This window comes from Vulpes vulpes, chromosome 3, assembly GCF_048418805.1.
Source record: "Vulpes vulpes isolate BD-2025 chromosome 3, VulVul3, whole genome shotgun sequence".
Classification (NCBI taxonomy): domain Eukaryota; kingdom Metazoa; phylum Chordata; class Mammalia; order Carnivora; family Canidae; genus Vulpes; species Vulpes vulpes.
Genome location: NC_132782.1, coordinates 9,935,087 through 9,941,221, shown reverse-complemented (window position 1 = coordinate 9,941,221; position 6,135 = coordinate 9,935,087). Strand labels below are relative to the sequence as shown.

The 6,135-nt window shown below is 38.7% G+C and overlaps 1 pseudogene; it reads left to right on the top strand.

Moving 5' to 3' along the window:
* Nucleotides 1-353: 353 nt before the first annotated feature.
* Nucleotides 354-469, top strand: LOC112916593 (U6 spliceosomal RNA; annotated as a pseudogene).
* The last annotated feature ends 5,666 nt before the right edge of the window (nt 470-6,135 follow it).

The window sequence follows — 6,135 nt, the reverse complement described above, 5'->3', positions numbered from 1 at the left end:
AATGATTGCAGATGATACCTAGATACCCAATCACCACCTCAGTTACTTTACTTTGACCTTCCAGCCCCCATTAACAACAACAAAATACAATATTTAAAAAATGGAACTTTAGGGCATTTGCAAAATTTTTACTGAAGCAGTAAGCCACTATAAGTTAGACTCCTTGCAGAATGGGGTGGGGCAAAAAATATCAGGTCAAATTGATACTCAGGCTGACCTCATCATTTCTAGCCATTTAAAAAGTTCAACTCGTTATCAATTGTATGCTTATGTCTTTGTCCATATTTCTCTTGTATTATTTTTAATGGAATATAGTAAATCCTAGGTACATACATGTTATTTGAAAAAATAGAGTGCTTGCTTTGGCAGCACATACACTAAAAACTGGAATTATACAGAGAAGATTCAGCATCGCCCCTGTGCAAGGATGGCATGTAAATTTGTGAAAGAATTCGGAGAAAAAATATTTGACTATTTTAAAGAGGGGCAGCTAAAAATGAGAAAGCAAAAATATTAATATACTTTACAAGTATCAAAACATTCCTGTTATGTGGAGCTTCATTTTTATTTTGAAGGGCTTCCATTTTCTTGCTTATAACCTGGTATGAATATGTGATGAGTCATCAAAATTCTTGTCCTAAAAATAGGTTCTGGTTTTTGTAGGTATGCTTTTTTTTTTTTTTAGGTATGCTTTAAACTTACATGCATTTATGATAATACATGGTTTCATTTTCTCAAAGAAACAGATTCTTTAAAAATACAATACAATTTTACTCAATATATTGATCATCTACCATGTGACAGGCTTTTGTACTTCCTATCATATTTTGAATTTAATAATTTCCTTTTTTTATTAGATACTTCAGAACCTCCCAGTTGCCATGCACAGCTGTTTAACACCTGACAAGGTAGAAAATAGGATTACCGTTATCCTAGACTCTCATTCAAGGCAGAAACCTTAGCTTATCCCATCTCCCATCCAATGCTTAAAACACTTTTTACAACATCACTAAAACGTAAATCAGTGGAAACATATCCTCTGATGGTACACTCATGTCCAAGGCAGCCTACTGTATAATTAAATAACTCTTGTCACTACAAAGTTCTTTCCTTTGTGCCTAGAAAAGAATCAAGTTTTCTTTTTTTGTTGTTGTTTATTTTGTTTTTGCCTGTGTTTCTTTTCTTTCCCCTTTCTTTTCAAGGAGATAGCTCTATTTTTGTGTGACTTTGGGAAAAGGATAAGGCAAAGTAAAACTTAGATATGTTTATGGCTTTGTTTTTCAAAAGCCTAACACTTTAAAGGAAATTTAAGTTAAGATCTTGAGGAACAGGAAGGGAGAAAGATTTTTCCCCCTACTAAAAGAAGATTTCCCAGGACCTGGGGTAGAAGAGAAGGGAGACAACTCTAGGGCTCCCAAAAGCAGCGACCTAGACCCTACCTCCCATTAGGATGACTGGAGAAACAACCAGATGCCAAGGAGGAATAGCTGAGTGGTCTAGCAGGAGCTAATGCCAGAATCAGCTCCACCCCAGGCCTCTCTGCCTCAGTATGACAAAAAAAGCAGACAAGTGTAGCTAAGCTGAGTGAGGCACATGTGAACAAGGACTGTCTGTCTCATCAGTTACCTGTAAGATCAATGACTGAAACGTGTGTAGCCTTCATCACTGATAGAAGGGCAATGCCTAATACCCCACAACTGAATCACAGCTTGTAGTGGGATGCTTAGACTGATATTCTTTCCCACAACTCAGTAAAACAGAGAGAAAAGAGCAGAAATTGTAACAGGAGATTATGAAAGCATAACTCATTTTTGCACACCTGGGTTATGAAATTAAGTTACATACCCTGATGGATTATATCAAACTTCTTCCTGTTACATGATTGTCTTCATTGGATGTAGAATGGAGTTTAAACTTTTGCAACCAAGGCTGATTATCACCACTAGAGTGAAATTTTATAAGTTGAGGTACCCTATAACATTTCTGGTTCTGGGCACTCTGTTCCCTTGAATGCAGCCAGAGTTAGTTTTTCTTTGGCAGCCACATCACAATGATGACCCAAACTACAGAAGACTAAAAACCCAAAACTGTTTCATTCATATCACCATTAAAGAATAGAGTCTCAGCTAGATTTGTATCAACATTTTGGGTTTAATATTCATTTCTAGTATTTTCATTTATTCTTCTCATTCTCTTTTTTCTATGGACCTCATGAACAAATAGTTGTGATGTCCATACTCTTCAATTCTTGGCATATTATCATTCTTAATCCCTATAAAACCAGTCTTTTGTTTTAGTTTAGTTTATTAATGTTCCTTTATTTCTGGATTCTCACTCCCATGTCCCTTGACAGGCACCTATTCCAGTATGTATAATATAAATTCTTAGGTAGGTATAGATCCTTGACAACTATGTAAATCCATTTCTATATGGGTTTGTGTGAGGTGTCTTCCTATCCATATATTTTCTACATATGGCATCATGTAACCTTACAAATTCTAATGTGTTAGACCCTCTTATTTGAGGGGTTCCTGATTTGATATGAGGTACATTAGCTATCCCACTTTGCTTGATGTATCAAAAAGCTGCCAAAGGGGCTTCGTGGTGTACCATTGAAGATCTGTCCAAAGTTTAGTATAAATACATTAATTCTCGTCCCTTGAGTTTGTGTGAGCTGTTAGTTATAAATCCACCTAAACTTATTATCATCTACTCCGTGTTAAATGCAATATCATTGGCTTCTGGGCATTTCTAGGGTCCCCCATTATGTCTATGTAGAGAAATTAGAACACAGAAGAAAGGAACTTATTTGTAGAAAACACTCCGGAGTTGTGAATGCAGCTTTCTTGCCTGTTAAGTCTTTGCTTTGGGGGTGAGTCCTATGTGGGTTCCCAAAAGACTACTTCATGTCTGGGACGCCTGGGTGGCTCAGCGGTTGGGTGCCTGCCTTCGGCTCACGTCATGAGCCGGGATCAAGTCCCACAATAGGCTCCCTGCAAGGAGCCTGCTTCTCCCTCTGCCTGTGTCTCTGCCTCTCTCTCAGTCTGTGTCTCTCATGAATAAATAAATAAATCTTAAAAAAAAAAAAAGACTACTTCATGTATCACGCAAGCAGGAAATCCCTTTTATTTAATCATCTTAAACATCTTTCCTGCTTAAGACATATGCTGGATGGCACAGGATCCACGAAGACTGTGTGCATAGGGCAACAAATGGAACGTCCCTCTATTTCCCTGCCCAACCCAAGAAGCTTGTCCGCTAGAGTAACTTGATAATACTAAAGAGAATGCCGGTTTAATTGGTACTTTCTCTGCTCTAGGACATTGTATCTTTGACCAATTCCTTTCTTTTGCTTTTCTTGCATTAAGATTGGCCATGAGACACTATTGAACTCAAGGTTTTCCTAGTTAACCTTCTCGCATCCCCATCCGCAAATGCACACTCATAGGCACACACATACACACCAACACCAACAGGGTAACAGCCCCTGGATCTTCAAACTTCTCAGGAGCTAACTCTCTACCATTATCCTATTAATCACCCAGGTATTTAAACAACCACCCAAAGGGGAAACACCTAGTCAACACGATGGGACAGAAGATAGAAATCCTCAGAAGCATTTTGGACATCCCCTCCGCCGCCCCCCCCCCACCCCAGCCGCTCCAGTCTGAGCAGGGCTTACCAGGTCTTACTATGGGGGTGAAGTGGGGGGTTGGGGTGGGGGACAGACTGTGCTGTCCCATGTCATCTACATCCTGATATTGATGAGGACATGCTACTTACAAAAGTAGAACCAATTCAACTGAAGACAGTGAATGCAAAAATGTTTACATTGGTAAATGCAGATATTTATCATTGTACACTGGAAAATAATTTGAAACAACTGCAAAGAGCATTTTCCTAAAAGCTCCCTATGAACACCGCAAAAAGATTTTCTGGGATATTGCATCTAATAATTGTCAAATGACTAAACATAAAGAGACTCTGAGTCAGGAAATGTCACACTTTCCCTTTTAATCTGCCCCTTTTTATATGCAAGACTGGATCATTGGCCCCTAACCTGGCTGTGGCCCTTGGGACTTTACCTGTGGCCCAGGATGGAGCCTATGGCTATCGTCCCAGCTGGGGCTCTGATCTTGCCTCAGGCCTCCTGGCTTCAAGCCTGAACTCTGCCCTGTTCTTGCCCTGCAGGTCTTTTGGCATTCCTGGGCTGACTCTGGAAAGAGTCCAGGTTTTCCCTGTTCTGTGGGACACTACCGAAGCCAGGTTCTTTCTTTCCAGCTGCTAAAGTTTTTTTGAGAATTCCATGAAATAGTTTCATTTTTTTCTCTTCCTATTTAATTTCTGGGAGCTAAAAAATCATTCATGCATTTATTTACTCAATCAAGCAAATATTTAGTGAGCAAATTCAATGGTCCCAACACTGTCAGTCACATGGGCAGAATATGCCTTAGCAGAACATATGGGTTTTTTTTTTTCCAAATTGGCTTTTTATAGACTAAAAATTGAGGTTGTGTTCCTTTAAAAATAATTTTAAACTGCAAAGTCTAAAATAAAAAGTAAAAATGTTTTAACAACTGCTTTCATGCCTCCACTATGATCCTACTCTCCAGTAAAAGAAGTTAATGACATTAAGAAATGTACATACACCTTGGGGTTTTATTTTGTTTTTTGTTTTGTTTTGTTTTTCGACACGTGGATAGAATTTGTTGCTGTGAAATATTTACAAAAGAAAGTTCAGGAGTCAGGGAGTGACATATCTCACATGGGGACAAAGAATAGAAATCACAGTGTTATTTCATTTTTAATTAAAACTACTCTTTTCTCCCCACCTCACGCCAAACCCGATCGATAGACTCCAAAACTACATTTCTCATTAGAAAGTGATGGGATCAGGAGAAGGTTGAATGAAAGAGGTTTGTTATGCTTCCATTTTTAGCCATGCTAAGATAGGTAAAAGAGGGTTGGTTCGAGTTTACTTCATGAATGCTTACACGTTTTACTTTGCCTTCAGTGTTAAAAGTTCAAAGAAAAACTAACTAATGAAAGTCACAAAGACTCATAGGGATTGGACGGGATTTCTCTATGCGACAACGGTCACCCCTCCCACCCATGGAGCAGCACACGCCAGATCTGTGTGACAGCATCTTTTATTTTAGAACAACACTGAGTTTTGCTCAAGTGGCTTATTTAATAGGAACAAGTTCACTTGTCAATATGTGACAGACTCAGATTTAAATTTGTCTTTGCCCTTACTCCCTAACTACCATGGAATATGAATATTTCCTTTTTTCTTATTTTCCCATGACCCTTCATTGAATGTCCAGTGTGGTGTCCTTTATAAGCAGTGTTGTGCTGGACCTACATTTATTTATTCATTGAACAAATATCTATGGACTACTCACCACGTGCCAGGCACTGTCCCGGGTGCTGGCGAGCACTCAGTGACAAACAAGAACAAAAATTCCAGTTGTCATGGAGCTTGCAATTTACAGGAAAGATAGGGAAATAAATAAATAAATAAATAAATAAATAAATAAATAAATAAATAAATAAATATAAGCACTTGGGGTTTATTGAGCACATTGGAGTGGGGAAAAGCAGATAAGCATCATGGCAAGTAAGGGTGAGGATATGTAGTAGTAAATACGGTGATCACATTTGAGCTGAAAAAGACAAGGAAATGAGCCATATAAGTATTTGGAGGAAAGCGTGTTTCAAGCCAAGAGAACAGTTGATGCAAACTCTATGGGGTGAGAGCATCTCTGGTTTGTTCAAAGAAAAGCAAGGAGTGGTCAGAAGGCAGAAGTCAAGAGCAGGTAGGGCAGGGTTTGAGGTGAGGGCTAGGGACTCATCTCTGAGGGAGAGGAGATGCTTCTGCGGGCTTTTGAGCAGGAGTGACATAATCCAACAAGTTTTAAAAGGATCAATCTGGTTGCAATGTTGAACACAGACTAGGGGTTTAGGGCTTATTTCTAACGTCCTTCCTAGCACCATGATTCTAAAATCCATACTTTTAAGTCATATCATAGGCACCTAGCTACTTCAACATGAAATACACATAGGACAATGACGTTTTGAGCAGCTTATGATAGATAATGAATATCACAACATTCTAAACGCAAGTACAAGTAT